Raw genomic sequence first — 23,765 nt, forward strand, 5'->3', positions numbered from 1 at the left:
ACTTAGTGATTTTCCATACCTGCAAGTGGACTTGAACCGCTACGGTACACAGTCCTGAATCTCATTATCTTTCCAATTTGCTGTTTGTCAGTATCATTTAATTAAAGATAGAGCCAAGTAAAATAACATGAATATTTATTTGAACGAAAAACAATAAAAGTGCAAAAGGGGGAAGGAGGATTCCCAGCTTTAGAAAATTTAGAACTACGCCGCCTTTGGTATGACCTGAGCATAGCTCATAAAATTATCTGCTACAATGTACTTCCTATCAATGACTACTTCAGCTTCAACCACAACAATACACGAGAACACAATAGATTCAAACTTAAAAGTGAACCTCTCCAATCTAGATTGCAGAAAATGTGACTTCAGTAACAGAGTTGTTAATGCCTGGAATGTGCTACCTGACTCTGGTCTCTTCCCAAAATCCCCAAAGCCTTAACTATCTAGTATTGACCTCACCCCATTCCTAAGAGGTCTGTAAGGGGCGTGCATAAGAGCACCAGCGTGCCTACCGTCCCTGTCCTAATGTTCCCTTTAGTTGTATTCCTTTTATGTATTCAATTCATGCTTATATTTATATAATTATTTAATATGTATTTGACAAAATAAAATGAATGAATGAATGAATAGAATAGAATAGAATAGGAATTTTATTGGCTAAGTGGGGTTGGACACACAAGGAATGAATGAATGAATGAATGAGTGAGTGAGTTACTTCAACAACATTGTCTCACAGAAATTGACAATACAACTGCAAGCATGAAAATGAGTCCTCCTTTAGCTTCCAAGGGACCAGGGTGCCTCTGAAGGTCAGTGCTCTAAGCACTAAGAACCCAGCACAAATCTAAGCCTGTATGCCCACCAATAGTGAAAATACCCTGCACAGTGTCTCTTGGCAGAGAAGGTTAATTTTCAAAGACGTTGGGGTGGCTCTTTTTTTTTTTTGGCAGGGCAATAAGGATCTCTAATATCATTAAACCCAAGTGTGAGGAAAAGACAGCAGCTAAAATGTTAAGGCCAGTTGTGTGACCTTCTCCAATACAGTTGGCCTGGCTGTTTGCCAAAACTTAAAACACCCTCCATCCCCCTCCTGCTAAAGCTTCTTTCTTAAAACAATTGTGGTCTTTGCCTTTCATGTCGCTCAACCTTTCACCTGCCAGGTTCCTAGCCCTTCACCCTTGACCCACTCCTGTGTTTGCTTAGCATTGTGCCAATCGACTTTAGAAGTCTGTGTGTGTGTGTGTGTGTGTGTGAGAGAGAGAGAGAGAGAGAGAGGAGGAGGAGGAGTGCAAAGGGAAGGAGGATTCCCAGCTCTAAACAAAGGAAATCCCGGAATGCCAGCGCGAAGGCGGTGCTCGCGTTCTCCTCCCTTGCTCAAAAGCCCCAATAACCTTCACCAGCAAGGCAGACCCCCACGGGAAGGAAGGGGACGGGCTGACTCACCGAGCATCTGACTGAAGAGCAGCTGCTCCAGGTCGCCCAGCACGGTGAAGCATGGAGGGAGAAGAAAGAATGAAAGAAGGGGAGGAACGGCCCCTCCTTTCTCTCTCTCTCTCTCTTCCAGCGCCCGAACAGAAGGGGACTAGGGCGCGCACACACACGCCCAGCTTCTGAAGCACGGAGGGAGAAGAAAGAATGAAAGAAGGGGAGGAACGGCCCCTCCTTTCTCTCTCTCTCTTCCAGCGCCGCGGAACAGAAGGGGACTAGGGCGCGCACACACACGCCCAGCTTCTGAAGCACGGAGGAGGAAGAAAGAATGAAAGAAGGAGGAACGGCCCTCCTTTCTCTCTCTCTCTTCCAACGGGAAAACGCTCTTTCCATGGGGAGAGGAGGGAGGAGGAGGGAGGTTGGCTTGCTTATTCAACCCTTCCGGCTAGCCATCCAGCCCTTCCCAGGAGAAGGCGAGGAGTTTTAAGCCGACCTTTTTGCTAGAAAGCGGCAGCGGCTGCCCCAACACCACCAGTTGGGGCGGGAGCCGGTGAACTCAAGTAACTCCCGCCAGGCTATGCATTGGAAGCTGGCGGTGTGTTCTCGCTGAGGGAGGGCGACATGCGCCGCCCGCAGAGCCACCCAAAGCCAGAAGAAAAGGTCATTCCATCGGAGTAATGGAGCGGCTCCTTCCTCTCCGCCACCCATGCTGTGCGAGCCCGGCTGGGCTGCAACCCGCCGCCGCCGCCTTCCTCAGCCTCCGGGCTCGCGCTCTAGCCGCCAAGCTCAGGCCGGACTCGGCAGCTCCCATCAGCACTCGCACAGCGCGATTCGGGCAGGAGGAGTCGGGCTCGCTCCGTGGCGGTGGCGGCGGCGGCGCGCGGCGCCACCGCCACAGAACGAGCCCGACTCCTCCTGCCCGAATCGCGCGGCGAGTGCTGATGGGAGCTGCCGAGTCCGCCTGAGCTTGGCGGCTGCTAGAGCGCGAGGCCCGGGAGGCTGAGGAAGGAGCGGCGGCGGTTGCAGCCCAGCCGGGCTCGCACAGCATGGGTAAGGCGGGAGAGGAAGGAGCCGCCCATTACTCGATGGAATGACCTTTCTTCTGGCCTTGGGTGGCTCTCGCGCGGCGAGTCGCAGCGTCGGGAAACCTCCTCCTCAGCCGAGAAGGCTGGCGGCCCCTGCCCAGCCCTCTCACTGCACCACCAGGGCTTCCCCGCGCCAATGCACAGCCCGCCAAGTTTGCGCCGTCCGCCCACCAGACACGGGAATGGGGGCCGGCCTGGGGGCGACAAATCCCGCGAGACCTCGGCGGGGCCGCTCCCCCTCCCTCCCCTGGGAGTCCGGTCGGGGACCCCTCCTGTGCGGGGTTCCGACGTGACTCAGTATAAGCCGAGGGGACGTTTTTCAGCACAAAAAACGTGCTGAAAAACTCGGCTTATACTCGAGTATATACGGTATTTTATTTACAGTAAAATAAATGTATAGTGTTCTGATATAACATTTTCTGGACAATTCTCTCTGTCTGTCTCTCTCCTTTTTTTTTTTTTTTTTTTTTTTTTGATGTGTCTATTTTATTATCCTATTCCTTCAGTTGTTCTGGTCCATGACGATACTAAACAACTAAGCTCCCTTTTCAAATATTGGCTAAAGAGTCATCTTCACCGTCAAGGCTTGCCGTCTCTTATCTTGCTTCATAAATTCTAAATTGGAGACCAAGCTTAGAAACTGGGTTCCGTATCAGAAGAACTATTGAAACTGGGACAATAAGAGGCTGCGGCTTTTCCTAGACAAAGGTTCCTTGAAATAGAACGGTAAATGGAATACAGCTGGAATATAACTGAGTCACAATAAGGTCTCTTTCAAACTGGCCTGATGTCTTAATGAGCTCACAGTTAATCAGTTCCATAGGGCCTTTCAACTGCTGTGTGTTGAAATCTTCCCATTAACTGTATTGGAAGGCAAGTTGAAGAAAAATGCCTGCACAGAAGGGACTTGCCCCCATCAATCAGGGAACACTGAATTACCAGCCCGTGTATTACTCTGTCGCAACTTCAAGAGAAAGATAGTGTAGTGAGCTTCTAGCTTCCCTTATTATGCCATTCCCTAGAGAACCAGATTAATTTTTATACAAAACTCCTTCTGGAAGAAACATCAAGAGAGATCCCCATTAAGTTTGAATCTATTGTTTGCTCTTGTATTATTGTTGATTGAAACTGAAGTAGTCTTCAACAGGAAGGACATTGCAATAGATGATTCTGTGTGTTAAACACAGGTCTTGTCAGTCGGTGGAGTTCTAAATTTTCTAATCCCAGGATTTCAAGTCTGGTGGTATAAGGTATTTTGTTGTTTTCAGAGGAGCGGAGAACTCTTCTTGTAAAATATTTCTGGAATTAAATAAAATAAAATTAATTAAATTAAATTAATTAAAAACATTGTTTTTAATTTATGTGTTCTTATCTTATCAAAAGAATCTTCTTTTTACAGTTGTATGCCAGGATCCATAAAATATCTTTAAATTTAATAAAAGAGGATGGGATTTAGTATGGTAAGGGTGAGGGTGCAATTGAAAATTCACCCAATTTCAGTACACAGTAATGAACATAAGGAACAAGTAGAACTTGAGTTTCACCATTCCTTCCACCATCTTTATTTTTTTAATCATAGCCAATAGCCACCCTATATCTATTCCCAAATTAATAGTGCTGTCACTGCTTACATGCCTTTGAACTCAGTTGAAGTTACTTCAACTGTACATCTATTACCTAAGATTGGCACATTTTTATTTCCTATCTCTTTCTCTTCTCTTCACCCTATGTATAAAACTATGTCAAAATTCCTTTTGTGTTTGAATGTGTCAACAGTGTTAGTCTTTGTGATATACGTCTACATATTAAGTGTTATTCAACCATTGGTTGGATCACTCAGTGTTGTTTTTTCCTCCTCTAACTTGAATTTAACCTATGATTCCATTGTACTACATTCTAAATTGCTGTTGAAGACACTTTAAGTGCAGTGCTGATTGCTGAGCAATTGGAGGAAAAAAGTAAATGACCATTTTCCTGCAAGTAAGTGTAATAAGAGTACTATCAAAACTCTCCATCTCTTTGGCGATGGCAGGGCACCTTGACACATCTCTCCACTTGAGCAACAATTTGAAAGAGTTGTCTATTAGTAGACGTCGTACTTTGAACAACTCAACCTATCTCTCAGAGAGCAAATGCTAACAAACCTCCTATTATAAGCACTCACACCCACTCATGCTGAATTGGTGTGAAAAATCAATTCAGAAAAGAAAAGAAAAGTGCATTCCCAGTTCTTTTAAAAAAATGTTCCAATACAGAGAAACCTTGTTTTAACAAACCAAGAGGGAGCTTTCTCCCTCCCTCTCCCTCCCTCCCTCCCTCCCTCCCCCCTCCCCCCTCTCTCATCTCTCTCTCTGTACCTCTTTCTGTCTCTCTCTCTACCTCTCTCTCTCATCTCTCTCTCTCATCTATCTATCTATCTATCTATCTATCTATCTATCTATCTATCTATCTATCTATCATCTATCTATCTTCTGTTTATCATTATTTAAAAAAATTAAAGAGAATATAAACATTTACAGAGACTAATACAGAATAAAGAGAGAACAAAAAAAAGAAAAAAAACTAAGTGTAGAAAGAAAAGCTAAACGTAATAGAAAAGAACTCCCTATTTTCTTTATAAGTATTAACTTTTTTTAATTACAAAGAAGCTCATTTTTTCCATTATTCTTTTTTTTAAAAAAACAAAACAAAACATCAACACCACAAATCACAACTGCATTTTTTTTCCATTTCATCTAAAGTCTATAAGGGATTTCCTGTCAGCCATAAATGTAGATATTATCTTTTCTCTTGTGAAAGAAGTTAGTTTAACTATGCCGGCAACTTCTATCATGTTCAGCAACCCTTCCTCAATTGTTGGTTTTGTTAAACCTTTTCACTTTGAGCAGTTGCCATCTATAAAGACAAAATTCCATGACCTTTTTTTTCCAGTTGCCTCACTGATCAAGGAGAGAAGCAACTTAAAACTAAGGAGAAATTTCCTGACAGTTAGAACAATTCACCAGTGGAACAACTTGCCTCCAGAAGTTTTGAATGCTCCAACACTGGAAGTTTTTAAGAGATTGGACAACCATTTGTCTAAGATGGTATAGAGTTTCCTGCCTAAGCAGGGGATTGGACTAGAAGGCCTCCAAGGTCCCTTCCAACTCTGTTTTTCTATATTCTTGAACAGCTTTTTATTTATTTATTTATTTCTTTTTGCCATACAGTATATATAAGCATAAGCATGTAATAACTATACAATATATAAGCATATATATATAAGTATGAGTATGTAATAACTATATTAATTGGATATAACAACAGGAAACAATAGGACAAGAACGGTAGGCAGACCTCTTAGGAATGGGGTGAGGTCAATAGTAGAAAGTTTTTGGTTGATTTTTTTTAAATTATTTATTTATTTTTTATTTATTATTTATTTAGTTAGTTAGTTTTTGGTTGATTTATTTTTTAAAATTTATTTATTTTTTATTATTTGCTTCATTTATAGGCATATTTATATATCTTTATATATCTCCCCAATTACAGATAGTCCTGAACTTATGACCACAATTGAGCCCAGCATCTATGTTGCTCAGTGAGAAATTTGTCAAGTGAGTTTTGCTTCCATTTTATGATTTTTCCCGCCTGCTAAGCGAACCAGTGCACTTAAATTAGTAATAAGGTTGTTAAGAGAATCTGGTTTCCCCACTGACTTTGCTTGTCAGAAGGTCGGAAAAGGGGATCACAATATGATCCCAGGACACTGCAACTGTCATAAATGCAAGTCAGTTGCCAAGCGTCTGAATTTTGAACATGTGACCATGGGGGATGCTTCAACGGTATGAAAAGTGATGTAATTGTGAAAAATAGTCAGAAGGTTCTTTTTTTCAGTGCAGTTACCACTTTGAACGGTCACTAAATGAACTGTTGTAAGTTAAGGATTGACGGTGAGCTCCCGTTTACTTATCCCAGCTTCTGCCAACCTAGCAGTTCGAAAGCACATAAAAAATGCAAGTAGAAAAATAGGGACCACCTTTGGCGGGAAGGTAACAGCCTTCCGTGAGCCTTTGGTGTTGAGCCATGCCGGCCACATGACCACAGAGACCCCTTTAGAGAGCACTGGCTCTTCAGCTTTGAAATGGAGATGAGCACCGCCCCCTAGAGTTGGGAATGACTAGCACATATGTGCGAGGAGAACCTTTACCTTTACCTAAGTTAAGGACTACGCATATAGCACAATACCTAAGTTGGACCAAGGATGAGTATCTCAGCCTCCTGATCAGAAGATGGGGATTACCACATTCTGTGCGTCATCTATCATGGAATACAAATGGCTGTTTCATGTGGGATGAACTCAGTTGACTTATTTTATTTACAATAAAATAAATGTATAGTGTTCTGATATAACATTTTCTGGACAATTCTCTCTGTCTGTCTCTCTCCTTTTTTTTTTTTTTTGGATGTGTCTATTTTATTATCCTATTCCTTCAGTTGTTCTGGTCCATGACGATACTAAACAACTAAGCTCCCTTTTCAAATATTGGCTAAAGAGTCATCTTCACCGTCAAGGCTTGCCGTCTCTTATCTTGCTTCATAAATTCTAAATTGGAGACCAAGCTAAGAAACTGGGTTCCGTATCAGAAGAACTATTGAAACTGGGACAATAAGAGGCTGCGGCTTTTCCTAGACAAAGGATCCTTGAAATAGAACGGTAAATGGAATACAGCTGGAATATAACTGAGTCACAATAAGGTCTCTTTCAAACTGGCCTGATGTCTTAATGAGCTCACAGTTAATCAGTTCCATAGGGCCTTTCAACTGCTGTGTGTTGAAATCTTCCCATTAACTGTATTGGAAGGCAAGTTGAAGAAAAATGCCTGCACAGAAGGGACTTGCCCCCATCAATCAGGGAACACTGAATTACCAGCCCGTGTATTACTCTGTCGCAACTTCAAGAGAAAGATAGTGTGGTGAGCTTCTAGCTTCCCTTATTATGCCATTCCCTAGAGAACCAGATTAATTTTTATACAAAACTCCTTCTGGAAGAAACATCAAGAGAGATCCCCATTAAGTTTGCATTTGCAGCCTGCAGAATTCCTGTTTTACTAATAACAAATTAATCTTGGATTGATTATTGGTTGCACTAGTGCAGGGGTCTGCAAACTTGGCTCTTTTAAGACTTGTGGACTTCAACTCCCAGAGTTCCTCAGCCAGCAAAGATATAGGTCAGTATCATATATTATATGATACTTCCCATCTAAGAACCTTTTTCAGTTCTGACTGAATGGATATTCAGAACTGAAGAAGCTCCTTGGATGAGAAATGAAACATCTTCAAGGAACAACAAAGTCCAGTTGCCTTTTGAAAAACTACCGTTGGGGTAGCCATGACCTGGATGACTGATAATCTCCATAGATTTAAATGGCCAATATTTAATTGCTTTTGCAGTCTAGGATTGCCATCATTATACAGCAGTTCTCCTTGGTGATCTCCATAGGAAACACATATTCTGCGCAGGCTGAAATTCCGTCTTTGTGTAATATGGGTATCACTCAATATTCTCCACATGTTTAAATCAAATTTCTATTTCTCTCCATGTGTCTTATTCTGAATTTAATGGAGTTGTTATGAAATGGATTGATTGCTTATAGTTCATATATAAACATTCATATATAAAGAAGGAGTCCTGGTGGTTTAGAACAAAATATATATATACAATTTTACGTGAATGCTCCATTTATTTTTAATGAATCGTGTACAATTCATATGAGTATAAACCTCTGACCATCGTTTCAACATTTTGTTGTTTGTGTTTTCTGGAAAACAAATGCCCAAAATACGTATGGAAGACATTATTTATAAACATGTTTATAAAGGACAGCTTTGATTTAGAAAGTATAATTACACGGCTGGGAAATTTCAGGAAGTGCCAGTTTTTAACAACATGAAAACATAAATTGGTGCACCTGTGAAAAAAATACCTTCTGCTATTTTTTCAAGTCAAACCTTATTACCTTTTGTTCCTCCAGTTAACTTACACAGCAGATTAATGTTTGTTTGTTTTTTAAATATACACTCAGAAGTATTTTGCAAGTTTTAGAGCGATTGTGACTATGTCCTTGTTGCCTAAAAGCCAGGTGTTAGCAATTAGTTGGTGATGGGAAACATCACATAACAGATAAGAGCTGATTATCATAATCATTTGAAACAAATGTAAATTTTTTGCATTATCTCTAATCAGGCAATGTCCTTCTAGGGAATGCACTCATCGCCAGATGCATAATGAACTTTGGTTAAAGAGAAATCCACTTCTGAACAATTTATTGTTGTTCCATAAATTAGTAGAACTAGAGAGACTAAACTGAAGCACTAAGAGAAATGTAGAAGTGTCCGTATTAATTGTTATTGAACAGCGACAGAAGGTTGGTAAATAAATGGTCATGAATGAACTTGTAGATATAATGGAAAAACACCCAATAATATGGTCCATAGTAAGTGTGCATTTAATGCAACAGCTGGACTTCTAGGAGACAAAACTATCATCTTGATGCTTTGCATATTTTCCCAATGCAATAAATATAACATTATTTTCTAATTACGAAATAGAGCAACCTGTCTCAACCTGGAACATTCTAATATTAGTTGGACTGAAATTCTTAATTTCTTCAACTGCCTGAAAATGAAGACATTTAGATTTAACATTTTTGAAGGGCAATTGGTTGGAGACTGAGCGGAAAATATTAAGTGCCCCACAGTCATTGTTCAAGTGGCACTCTAGTTGCTTGGATACAACATTCCCTGTGCCTTCTATAGTATTTTCAATCTAAGAATAATTTGGTATCAGGATCAAAAATATGGCTACGTTGTGTTTAGATTATTTTCTCCAAAAAGATTACAGTTTGATCAGCTGTTGAATTGTGGGAGAAATATCCTTCTGGGTTCAGTTCCAAGTGGGGAAAAAGACACTGGATTCATGGAAGTTGCTTGGAAAGAAGGTTTATTGATAAACGGGATCACATGCCTTGGAGATCTTGGGTGAAAAAAGGGCAGAGATACTGAGAGGCCCTGGGTTTTATACCCTCTCTGGCTTTGAATGTCCTGGGGCACAGGAAAAGTATCCTGATTGGTTGCTGTCAGAGGTCACGGCTAGCTTTGTAGGTTGTCTGTGTGCTACGTTTGGTTGAATCTTGTTGGGCGATGCAATGAAGGGCAATTGAATGGCTCTGCCTGAAGGAGGTGGATCTTTGTTATGTCGAATGGACTGGCTCAGGCATTAATGGCCCATTAACAAAGGTTAAGGGGGCTGAGTTTCTGCCTCCCTTTTAGGGGAAATATTCTGCCCTTTTAATATTTCCTAAAACATTTCATTTTCCTAGGAGACGGGTGGGTTTTAACTTCCTACAGAACGAGATGGCTATTTTTCAGACAGGAGGGAGCTATAAAACTTATTAAAGACATGTTCACCCTATAGGTTTCATACATTAATAATCATCATGGAAGGATTTTTGTAGAACGACATTTATGGCCCAGATGACTATCAAGGGATTCAGGCATGACAGGCTGATATACTTAATTTGCAGAATTGACCCTCCGATTTCAGAATTTGAAACAGGACTTTTATAAGGATCAGTCTTCCAAGGTATACTAAATGAATTGCCATTCCATTATTTATAATTCCAATCACTACAACTATTAATTGGAGGGCGTGAGAGTCCTCAGGACAATACAGTGGATAATGAACTGGATACATCTCCACTCCCCCCAATGAATGGCGCCTTTATGGTATGAAAGAAAAGTAAGCTTGGCTTGGCTTGGCTTGGCTTGGCTTGGCTTGGCTTGGCTTGGCTTGGCTTGGCTTGGCTCGGCTCGGCTCGGCTCGGCTCGGCTTGGCTTGGCTTCAGCCTCCCAAATACTGCAATACTGCTATCATGTCCCCCCTTCTTTTCTCTAGACTAGCCAAACCCAAATCCTGCAACCGTTCTTTACATGTTTTTGTCTCCAGGCCTTTAATCATTTTAGTTGCTTTTCTTTGCACTTTTTCCAAAGTCTCAACATCTTTTTTTTTGCAATGTGGTGACAAAAACTGGATGCCGGGTGAGTACACCCAGATGCAAATACACACACACAAACACACTTCACTCAGCGGTGGGTTTCAAATTTTTTTTACTGCCGGTTCTGTGGGTGTGGCTTGGTGATCATGGCATAGCTTGGTGGGAGTGGCTTGGTGGGCATGGCAGGGGAAGGATACTGTAAAATCTCCATTTCCTCCCCACTCCAGGGGAAGGTGACTGCAAAATCTCTATTCCCTCCTGATCAGCTGGGACTTGGGAGGCAGTGAATAGATGGAGGTGGGCGCAGTCAGAATTTTTACTGCTGGTTCTCCGAAGTACTCAAAATTTTTGTTATTGGTTCTCCAGCACTGGTCAGGACCTGCTGAAACCCACCTCTGACTTCACTGATTTGGGTATTTCAGCAAAACAGTGCAACATTTATGAGTCTTTTTTACTATTTAATCTCCTACTTCAAATCTTTGGAGATTTGAAAGAATAAATGAAAATGAGAGTAAGATCATTTTGAGAATAATAGTCATAACCGACTGAAAATTAAGCATGGCAAACTCCATACTTCAACTCTATAATTGAAATAATTAGAATTTCATCGTAATACCCTATAGTTTTGATTGACTTTAATTACTATTTTACTTAATATTTACAGGTTTGCTAGTATTTATGTTTTGATAATTATTTTTTCAAATATTTCATGATACCATAAAAAGTGTGTGCTTAATCGTTTCAACTATACTACTGAGTGGAATTTTAATTACAGTTATACAGCTGATATTATAGTAATATATTATAATGTAACTTTCTAATAAAAAAATAAAAGTAGTGGGATTAGTAAACACTGAAGACAAAAGTTGAAAACAAACATTTCTACATAATTGTAATATTAGCAAGTGACACTCAGTTTAACACACAATGCATCCTAAATTGTACTCTGTTAAATACAGTTTTGACTTCATTAAAAATGCATCAAGAAATATTACTTGGGCTATAACAGCTTTACAAGATGCAATTGTCATATCAAACCATTGGAATTATCAATGGAATCATTAAAAAAAATTAAATTTATTCTACACATTAATTGATTGATTGATTTTCCACCTATCTTGCCACAAGGTGACTTTGGATGGCTTACAACATTAAAAGTGGTAAAACTATAATAAAAATTACTAGTATAATTAAAACAATGCAAGATTAAAATTAAAAGATGGGAGTGGAGCAAGATGTGCAGGGGGCAGGGAGGATCTACTATTGGTCCATCAACCGCCTCCTTCCCTTGAGGCCCCAGGACAACTGGCAGAGCCAGATCTTCAGGGTCTTGTGGAAGGTCAGGAGCAGGGATGAAATCCAGCAGGTTCTGACAGGTTCTGGAAAACGATAGCGGAAATTTTGAGCAGTTCGGAGAACCGGCAAATACCATCTCTGGCTGGCCCCAGAGTGGGGTGGGAATGGAGATTTTGCAATATCCTTCCCCTCAGGAGTGGGGAGGGAATGGGGATTTTGCAGTATCCTTCCCCTGGAGTGGGGTGGGAATGGAGATTTTGCAGTATCTTTCCCCGCCACACCCACCAAGCCACACCATGCCCACCAAGCCATGACCACAGAACCAGTAGTAAAAAAAGTTGGATTTCACCACTGGTCAGGAGGGTGAGAGACAATCTCACCTCAAGATGAGATCAAAAGATCAAACTCTTCTCCTGGACCGTGCAACCCGAAATTCCTTGACAGACAGGAACTTCAGTATGCCTCCTCTGCTGGCATGGGTGGGATGAGCCTTTCTAATAGAGGAGAGACAATTCCTCAAATTACCTGGACCCATGCCATGCAGGGCTCTAAAGGTGATGACCAACCCCTTGAATTGAATCCAGAAGCAAACTGCCAGCTTGTGGAACAGCAAGCTAAATGGACCGTGCAATGGCCCTTAAGACTGCCCATACTGCCACACTCTGCACCAGTTGATGCTTCTGAATTCTTCAAGGATAGCCCTATGTTAGAGCGCATTGTAGTAGTCCAAGTGTGAGATGACCAGGGATTGAATGATGGAACTCCTGATCTGGGAATGCCCACAATGGACGCACAACCCAAAGTTGTACAAAGGTTCTCCTAGCCATGACTGCCACCCATTCTTTGAACAACAAGCCCAGTAAAAACCCCAAGTCGTGATTGAGATCTGTCAGGATTGTTCTACCCCATCCAGAACTAAAGATATTGAAGTCCTGATCTTGAAGCTCCATGCATCCAAAGTCATACTAAGGGGACATGACCTTGTAGATGACCCTCACTCTGTCAAGGACCTTGGAGTACTCATATCAAATGATCTAAGTGCCAAAGTCCACTGTTAAAACATTGCCAAAAAGGCATTAAGAGTTGTAAACCTAATCTTGCATAGCTTCTTCTCCGGTAAGTTTACACTACTAACCACAGCATACAAAACATTTGCTAGACCAATTCTCGAATACAGCTCATCTGTCTGGAACCCACACTGCATATCAGATATTAATACAATTGAGCACGTCCAGAAATATTTCACAAGAAGAGTCCTTCACTCCTCCACTTGCAACAAAATACCTTATGCCACCAGACTTGAAATTCTAGGTTTAGAAAATTTAAACTATGCCACCTTCGGTATGACCTGAGCACAGCTCATAAAATCATCTACTACAATGTCCTTTCTGTCAATGACTACTTCAGTTTCAACCACAACAATACACAAGCACACAATAGATACAAACTTAAAGTGAACCACTCCAAACTTGATTGCAGAAAATATGACTTCAGTAACAGAGTTGTTAATGCCTGGAATGCACTACCAGACTCTGTGGTCTCATCCCAAAATGCCCAAAACTTTAACCTAAAACTGTCTCCTGTTGACCTCACCCCCATTCCTAAGAGGTCTGTAAGGGGCATGCATAAGAGCATTCAGCATGCCTACCGTTCCTGTCCTGATGTTCCCTTTAGTTGTATTCATTTTATGTATTCAATTCATGCTTATACTTATATATATTATCTAATATGTACTCGACAAAATAAATAAACAAATAAATACCGTATATAAATAAGTACCGTATATGTGGTACCTTGCTCAATAGTAGTAACTGTGAGAGGGATCTTGAAGTCCTTGTGGACAACCATTTAGATATGAGCCAGCAGTGTGCAGTAGCTGCCAAAAAAGCCAACACAGTTCTGGGCTGCATAAACAGAGGGATAGAATCAAGATCACGTGAAGTATTAATACCACTTTATAATACCTTGGTAAGGCCACACTTGGAATACTGCATTCAATTTTGGTCTCCACAATGTAGAAAAGATGTTGAGACTCTAGAAAGAGTGCAGAGAAGAGCAACAAAGATGATGAGGGGACTGGAGGCTAAAACATATGAAGATCAGTTGCAGGAACTCGGTATGTCTAGTTTAATGAAAAGAAGGACTAGGGGAGACATGATAGCAGTGTTCCAATATCTCAGGGGCTGCCACAAAGAAGAGGGAGTCAAACTATTCTCCAGAGCACCTGAGGGTAGAACAAGAAGTAATGGGTGGAAACTGATCAAGGAAAGAAGCAACTTAGAACTAAGGAGAAATTTCCTGACAGTCAGAACAATTAATAAGTGGAACAACTTGCCTGCAGAAGTTGTGAATGCTCCAACACTGGAAATTTTTAAGAAAATGTTGGATAGCCATTTGTCTGAAATGGTGTAGAGTTTCCTGCCTGGGCAGGGGGGTTGGACTAGAAGATCTCCAAGGTCCTTCCAACTCTGTTATTATGTTATGTTATGTTAAATATCGATGACACCTCAATCCATCGTGATTGATGAAGTCACCCAGCAGCTTCATGCAGATGTTTAAAAGGAGTGGAGAGAGTACTGAGCTCTGCAACATATACAGAAGAGAGGTGGTAGACTGGATCTCTTACTCCCTATTCATACTGATTGAGGCTGGCCTTGGAGAAATATACACTGAATCAATAAATCTGTTTCTACTCTATGAATGCAGTAAAAAGGGGGATTTAAAGGGAAATAATTCTTTGGGGTTTCTTTGGCTTGGAAAATAGTACTTATATGCAACTCTAATTAACTGAAGGTTGGTTTGGAGCCGGTTGGATTGGGTTTTCTTTGTTTACGTGTTTATCTCTGAGTTTATTATGATTTCTTTTCTGTGTTTCGCATTGTTCTTATGTTCTGCAACTGTAAAATGCCCAGAGTCATTAGGAGTCAGAAAGCTTCTAAATCAGTGTTTTTCAATCTTGGCAACATTAAGATGTGTGGGTTTTAACTCCCAGATTTTCTCTGCCAGCATGCTGGGAAAACTGCCAAGTTTGAAAAACACTGTTTTTCAATTGTAAATTGCATATATGCATACAGAAATTAACTATCTGAGTAACTAACCTGAGAGGTGCTTACAGCAAATAGCTGAACTAAAAAATAATAATAATAATCAATGAATGTAAAATTGTTTCCGTGGAGAAACTTTGAAGTGACAAGTGAGAAATTTGCTGCTGTAAGGTGGAGAGGTGGAAAAAGGATAGTGGAAGTGGTAATTTAGAGGCAGTGTAGTATCATGAATAAGCAGAGATCTCAGACCAGAAGACAGATTCAAGCTCAGTAGGTCAATTTGAAGCAATCTGTTTCAGCCAAATCTATCCCACAAATGGTTATAGTGGAGATTGAATTAGGGAAGACTCCAAATATAAGAGGATGGTTCTGAAATGTGGATTTTTAGGGGAAAAGATGATTCAGTTGCAAGGAAGCATAGTTAGCTTTTATCAAAACCTCCTATAACAGGGGTCTCCAACCTTGGCAACTTTAAGACTTGTGGACTTCAACTCCCAGAGGAATTCTGGGAGTTGAAGTCCACAAGTCTTAAAGTTGCCAAGGTTGGAGACCCCTGTCCTATAATGAAAAGGGATTTCACACAATTCCAGGAACATATTTAGCTTTTTTAAACAATTCTTCGTGGGGGCCATGCGAGGACTCTCATGCTTCAAATTACCTTTTTCTTTTTGAACCACTACATATCTCCCCATGTGGCTTCTTAGAAAAAGACAGGATATAAATCAGTGGTAATTTCCAAACTTGGCAATTTTAAGATGTGTGGACTTCAGCTGCCAGAACTGGCTAGAGAATTGTGGGAGCTAATTGAATCTTAAAATTGCCAAGTTAAAGAAGAAGAAAAAAAACCTAATGCAAATGAAATGAATACATAAATACTCAAATTGGTCCATATTAAAACCTTAATATGTAGGTCAGATATTAGTAGAACCTTTAATATTTTGTATATCTTTGAAATTTTATTTCTACTCTTGCACAAATGTTGTGTACATGAACATGCATGTTCTCAAACCTGAGTTCAACATTCACAGCAGCCCAATGGTGGGATTCAAAATTTTTACTACTGGTTCTCTGGGCATGGCATGGCTTGGTGGGCATGGCAGGGGAAGGATACTGTAAAATCTCCATTCCCACCCCACTCCAGGGGAAGGTTACTACAAAATCCCCATTCCCTCCCGATAAACTGCATCTCGGGAGGGCCAGTCAGGTTCTCCATTTACAGGTTCTCCAAATTACTCAAAATTTCCACTACTGGTTCTCCAGAACTGGTCAGAATCTGCTGAATACCACCTCTGCAGCAGGCTATTTGTGATATTTTGGTATGGGAGGCACACAAACAGTTAAATATGTGAGACAGGCAGTTAAAGAAGTATATATGAACCAGCTCCAGGAAAGGAACTTTAATTACAACCTGCTGCCTTATAGCCCAAAGATACGACAGTGTATATTCCAAAATTATTCCCTTAGAGTAAAAGTAGATGATTCAGGTTTGAAATATATAGTATTAGTGTCTAGAATAAGTATTTGTTATGATTCTTCCCCCAGAGGTAGCACAATGAGAATTGGGGTCCCGTGATAAATAATTAACAAAAATCAATGTTCGTTTTGTCAAAGCTTTTTTAAAATGCAACTCGGGAGCACTACGTTGTTCTGGCAAATGGCCCCTGTATTTTTAAGGCTATATTTTTAAATTTCCTTTGCCTGTTTTATTTGTCCACATAGGCTTAATTGTGGGCAGAATGCACTCATGTACACAATCCATTTTTGCAAATCTTACTACTTCCGTTTTTACTACTACCCTGCTGCCAATAAGAACGAAACAAGCGATTATTTTTCATCAGTTTTTATATGACGTTTGGAATACAAACATTGAATTTCTGACATTTTGTTTTCACTTCTAACCTGAAGCTGTTTTGACAAACACCATCTTTATGTAATATCGCAACTTTCACCCCCATTTTCCAGTATGGAAAGTCTATTCGCCATGGTCAGCCATTTGATTTCTTGATTTATTTTTTAAGAGGATATCGTTATTGTTAGAGTAAGAGCAGTGTAATGACCTAATGTGTGAAGATGCTTACCTCCCTCTTGGAAGGCTGAGAGTTCAATCCTAAATAGTGGCAGATGTTTCTCTCTACCAGGGCGCAAAGAAAAAAATATCTACTGGGAACTCCACATGGTATCAGGAAGGGCATCTGGGCAGTAAATGTTGAGCTCCATCCATCTCCTAGATTCTAGCTCAAATTAGAAAGAAAAGAGGGTTTTTTATTGTTATCGTTAAAGAAATGACAAACTATGCATTTGATAATAGTTGAATAAATATAAAAAAGCAATTGAAATAATACATACAGACCAAATGTGTTACATTTACAATAGGAAAATAAAGGACAATAAATGTACTAAATTATATCAACCTTTGTGTAAAAAAAAAAGATAGCATAACAGTTTTAGGAGCAGAAAAGTCCCTTGACAAATTATTAGCAGTTTTTCTTTTTCTTTTAAATGAATCCTGGAAAATAATATGAATATGTGAATAAATTTTCTTCCATTTGTTTTTCTTTCTTATCTCAAGATTAGGGGGAAAATGCACAAAGATGCAAAAAGAAACAATGATGGAAACAATAAAACTCTAAACTAATGAATAAGTGACAAAAATAAATAAATAACCCCATCTAAAAATCCACCAAAATTCAGAATCAAGATAGTGATTAGAAAGCAACAACAAAAAAGAGTAAAGATAAATCCAACCAACTACTTAGGAAATAAACTCTATCACTTGTTTTAAGAATTTAAACTGAACCACATCAAAGGCTTTTTTGCAACAACACTTAGAAATACTACAATATCCATTCTACCGAGGGACGAAATCCAGCAGGTTCTAACAGGTTCTGGAGAACCGGTAGCAGAAATTTTTAGTAGTTTGGAAAACCAGCAAATACCACCTCTGTCTGGCCTCAGAGTGTGGTGGGAATGGAGATTTTGCAATATCCTTCCCCTGCCACACCCACCAAGCCACGCCCACAGAACCGGTAGGGAAAAATTTTGAATTTCAACCCTGATTCTATCTCTACCTATATCCAATATATCTATTGGATATAGAGGTAGATTATATATTATATATTAAGCATCAATTAATATATTAATATATAATATAATTAATCTATATTATTAGTATAAATCATAATAATATAGATTAACTGATGCTTGTCCATTCTGAATGAGGGTGAATTAATTATGAAATTAGATAGATAGATAGATAGATAGATAGATAGATAGATAGATAGATAGATAGATAGATAGATAGATAGATATAGATAGAAAGAGAGAGAGAGAGAAAATGCTGATATACATAATTAGATAAATAGACTTAAATTAGACAAAACTTTGATACCTTATTTTTATAATCTTATATAAATGTAAATTTACTGACATTAAAAGATTCACTGCACACATCTAAAAATATAGGAACAAAGGCATCTGAAAGTAATTTATACCATTCCATTAAGAAACTATTTGGGCAAAGAACATTGTGGTTGCAGCAATGGAACTGAATTCAATTTTTCATGAAATGACATGTTTTGCTATGTTAGGACCAATACTTGCCAAAAATTTTTACATTGTTCTAGTTGAAAAAGTATTGTTAATATCCTACTCATAATCAGATGATAGTAAGAATAGCTCTTGTAAACATTTTCACATATTTTAAACAAAAATAGGCAGAAGATCTGCTAATATCTGCTATTAAATGTGAATATGAGGTCTCCTTATATTTTAATCAAGGCTTTCTTATGCAAATGCAAATCTTCACTTGTTTTTAAAATTTAGTACTTTTCAGCCTTATTACCGAATGCACCAGTTTTTGTATTCTCCAGCACCTCTTATTGTGCCTCCACTGTTTTCATATCATCCATTATAATTTAATGTTGCAACCTAAAGTAGTAAATGTGCTTATCCTAAATACCAGTATTTCTACAAATCCTTGAGCGTAATTTATTGAGTGGATTTCCTGAGATTACGCATTAATTGAATTTTTCCCATCGGCTGGGAGCTCAGTTCTTCTTCAAAAAAGAGCTCCAGCTGCTGCTATCAGAAGATTTAGACAGCTTTTAGATTTGCAAATGGAGTGTCTCAAAACTGTAGAAACAGTTTCATCTTTAGGTTTTTACTATCAAGACTAACTATTCTAAAGCTGATGGGCAGGGAAGACTCACCCTCAACTGAAGTGGAGACACATTTCAGCCTTCCATTTTATGTGGCGTGAAATATGCATTTCTATATGTAGCACAAAGGGCACTTTATGAATTTAGAGCAAAACTTTACATGGGCTTTTAAAGTATTAATCCTATTGGAGTAATAGTTAAAAAGATGAGGAGAGAAAGCAAATGGGTAGCTACTTATGACTCTAAGCCATAGGAGGTCCTGAATGAATTTCCTTCATTCCTAGCTAGCATTGTTAACAGTTTGGCTGTTCAAAGAACAATTTCCACCGTATTAATTCTACAACTTTTCATATCACTTTTCTTACAATTTTGATAATAGCTTCTAGAATAGAATAGAATAGAATTTTTATTGGCCAAGTGTGATTGGACACACAAGGAATTTGTCTTGGTCTTCTAATTTTCTTTACAGAAGTTATAAGTATATTGTTACGGAAGTGTTGAAAGAAATGTCCATCTGGGTTCAGTTCTAAGACTGAATCCAGTGTCTTTGGAAAAAGACACTGGATTCATGGAAGTTGCTTGGAAAGAAAGTTTATTGATGAATAGGATCACATGGCTTGAGATCCTGGGCAAAAAGGGTAGAGATGCTGAGAGTGCCTGAGTTTTATGCCCTCTGTTGGGCTTTGAATTTGAGCTTGTGTTGTCAGACTCCCGTGGGGCCGTGCAGGGGTAACTTTGTAGGTTGTGTTTTTGAGTCCCAGGCATGGTTGAGCCTTGCTGGGTGAAGATGTAATGAAAGCGCTTTGGGCAATTCCTACTATGGCTCTGCCTGAAGGAGGTAGATCTTTGTTATGTAGAATAGGCTGGCCTAGGCCTTAATGGCCCATTAACAAAGGTGGGGGGGAGGCTGAGTTTCTGCCTCCCTTTTAGGGGAAATATTCTGCCCTTTCAGTATTTCCTAAAATATCTCATTTTCCTAGGAGAGGGGTGGGTGCTAACTTCCTACATAAGTTAACAGCTCCTTACCATCAATGCACTTAGCAGTTAAGAAATAACAGGATAATCAACAGGGGAAAAGACTATCTTAAATATACCATCCCTATCTATTAGACCTGATAGACTATGTGCATAGTTCTTAAAAAAGTTTTCCACTAATATAGCAGAACCCCTAAGCATAATCTTTGAAAAAGCTTTCACGACCAGTTCCCTTCCCAAACTTTGGTCACTAGCCACAGTCATCCCTGTCTTCAAAAAAGGAGACCCCAGCCTAGTTGAAAATTAAAGACCAATCTTTATGCTGCATCACCTGCAAAGTAATGGAATCTATCACCAACCAATCCATTACCCTCCACCTAGAAACAAACAACCTACTCTCTAATAAACAATTTGGTTTCAGAAAAAAATTATCATGTAATTTACTTCTTCACTGCAAAAACATATGGATTACAAATCTTGGTCAAGGCAAAGCAATAGATGCAAATTACATAGACTTCTGCAAAGCTTTTGACTCAGTGGTACACGATAAACTTCTCCTATGGAACCTCAGGACCCCTCCATAATTGGATAAGAGCTTTCCTGTCAAACAGACAACAAGTGGTCAAAATTTGCAGTGCTCTATCAAATCCTGTTCCTGTCAAAAGTGGCATTCCCCAAGGCAGCGTTCTTGGACCAACACTCTTCATATTATATGTTAACGATCTCTGTGACCATATTATAAGTAATTGTGTTCTCTTTGCTGATGATGTCAAACTATTTAACACCACCAACAATACAGCTACCCTTCAAAAAGACCTTGACTTTGTGTCAGAATGGTCAAAAAGTTGGCAATTCCAAATCTCAACCAGCAAAAGAATCTAAATGCTAAATATAAGCTTGATGGACATTACCTTACAGACGAACCCCACCCTGTTAAAGACCTTGGAGTTTTCATATCAAATGATCTAAGTGCCAAAGCCCACTGCAACTACATAGCAAAAAAGGCTTTATGATTTGTAAACCTAATCTTGCATAGCTTCTTCTCCAGAAACATTAGACTACTAACCAGAGCATATAAAACATTTGCTAGACCAATTCTTGAATACAGCTCATCTGTCTAGAACCCGTACCACATTTCAGACATCAATACAATTGAACATGTCCAGAAATATTTTATAAGAAGAGTTCTCCACTCCTCTGATCACAACAAAATACCTTATGCCACCAGACTTGAAATCCTGGGTTTAGAAAACTTAGAACTCTACCGCCTTCGACATGACCTGAGTTTAACTCATAGAATCATCCATTACAATGTCCTTCCTGTTGAAGACTACTTCAGCTTCAATCGCAACAATACACAAGTACACAATAGATTTAAGCTTAATGTTAACCGCTTCAATCTTGATTGCAGAAAATATGACTTGTTAATGCTTGAATACACTACCTGACTCTGTGGTCTCTTCCCAAAATCCCCAAAGCTTTAACCAAAACTGTCTACTATTGACCTCACCCCATTCCTAAGAGGTCTGTAAGGGTGTGCATAAGAGCACAAACGTGCCTACCGTTCCTGTCCTATTGTTTCCTTCGTTATATCCAATTAATATAGTTATTACATACTCATACTTATATATATGCTTATATATTGTATAGTTATTTCATGCTTATATATACTGTGTGACAAAATTAAATAAAAAAATAAAAAAAAATACTGGCTTGATTGTGCCTCCATCTCAAGCAATAAAGTATGGATGGAAATGGGTTGACTGTCTGGTTATAACTGGTTACAACTTCTATCAGTGCAGCCAAAGCTAATGGATGATAGGAGGATTAAACTACTAAATGATCTCAACATCTCAAGAACATTTGTAAATATATTTTCCACCAATGCTGACTTAGTGATTGTAACCAAACATCACCATGACAGTCCAGTTAGTGAAATCATTTTCAATTACCTTCCAGTATTGGAACTAGAAAAAACAATGGACTCTTGATACTAACCAGACCCCCAGATTCTGCCAGTCTCTTGCAACATATTGTAAGATTTCTTTCAAGATAAGGACCCATCTCAGGAGGCATCAAAATACTTAACTTACTGAGAACAGCTCTTGTTGTTGTTAGTTGTGAAGTTGTGTTTGACCCATCACAACCCCATGGACAATGTTGTATGTTCCTCCAGGCCTTCCTGTCTCTACCATCCTCTGGAGTCCATTTAAGCTTAGAGAAGTAATCTAACTTTTCACTATAAAATATGATGTCTGTGTATTTGTGCACAGTAAAACACCATTAATATTAATGATGTAATTTTAGATGCTTGGTACAAATGTAATATTGCTAATATTTATTTAAATTTTATACCGCCTTCTCTCCCAAGGACTCAGGCGGTTCACAGCCTAGTAAAATACAAGATAATACAATATACATATGATTAAAATATAATTAAAAAACTTATTGAATTGTACGTTAAAAATTTAGAATAAAACCCATTTAAAAACCCATAAGTTTAAAACTAACCCAGTCCAGCGCAGATGAATAGATGAGTTTTAAGCTCATGAAAGGTCTGGAGGTCCGGAAGTTGACGGAGTCCTGGGGAGTTCGCTCCAGAGGCGGGAGCCCCCACAGAGAAGGCCCTTCCTGGGCGCCGCCAGACGACACTGTCGCTACCGACGGCACCCTGAGGAGTCCCTCTCTGTGAGAGCGCACGGGTCGGTGAGAGGTATTCGTAGCAGCAGGCGGTCCGTAGATAGCCCCCCTATGCCATGGAGCGCTTTAAAGACGTTCACCAACATTTGAAGCGCGCACCCGGAAGGCCACAGGTAGCCAGTGCAGCCTGCGCAGGATAGGTGTCACGTGGGAGCCACGAGGGCTCCCTCTTCCAGCGCAGCTGCATTCTGGACTAACTGAAGCCTCCGGATGCCCCTCAAGGAGCCCCATGTAGAGAGCATTGCAGTAATCCAGGCGAGACGTCACGAGGGCGTGAGTGACTGTGCATAAGGCATCCCGGTCTAGAAAGGCGCAGCTGGCGACCAGGCGAACCTGGTGAAAGCTCTCCTGGAGACGGCCGTCAGGTGGTCTTCAAAAGTCAGCCGCTCATCCAGGAGAACGCCCAAGTTGCGCACCCTCTCCATCGGGCCAATGACTCGCTCCCAACAGTCAGCCGTGGACTCAGCTGACTGTACCGGGATGCGGCATCCACAGCCACTCCGTCTTGGAGGGATTGAGCTTGAGCCTGTTTCTCCCCATCCAGACCTGGACGCTTCCAGACACCGGGACAGCACTGATAGCTTCATTGGGGTGGCCGGTGTGGAAAAGCCACAGCTGGGTGTCATCAGCGTACAGCTGGTACCTCACACGAAGCCACTGATGATCTCACCCAGCGGCTTCATGTAGATGTTGAACAGAAGGGCGAGAGATCGACCCTGCGGCACCCCACAAGTGAGGCGCCTGGACCTCTGCCCCCGCTAACATCTGACGTCGGAGAGATAGGAGGAGAACCACCGATAACGGTGCCTCTCACTCCCAATCCTCCAACCGCGCAGCAAGATACCATGGTCGATGGTATCGAAGCCGCTGAGAGGTCTAATAGGACCAGGGCAGAGGAACAACCCCTATCCCTGGCCTCCAGAGATCATCCACCAACGACCAAAGCCGTCTCAGTGCTGTAACCGGGCCAAGCGGACTGGAACGGTCTAGATAGACAGTTTCCCAGGTGCAGGGAAGCTGATATGCCACCATACTCTCTAC

Source organism: Ahaetulla prasina, chromosome 5 (assembly GCF_028640845.1).
Source record: "Ahaetulla prasina isolate Xishuangbanna chromosome 5, ASM2864084v1, whole genome shotgun sequence".
Classification (NCBI taxonomy): Eukaryota; Metazoa; Chordata; class Lepidosauria; order Squamata; family Colubridae; genus Ahaetulla; species Ahaetulla prasina.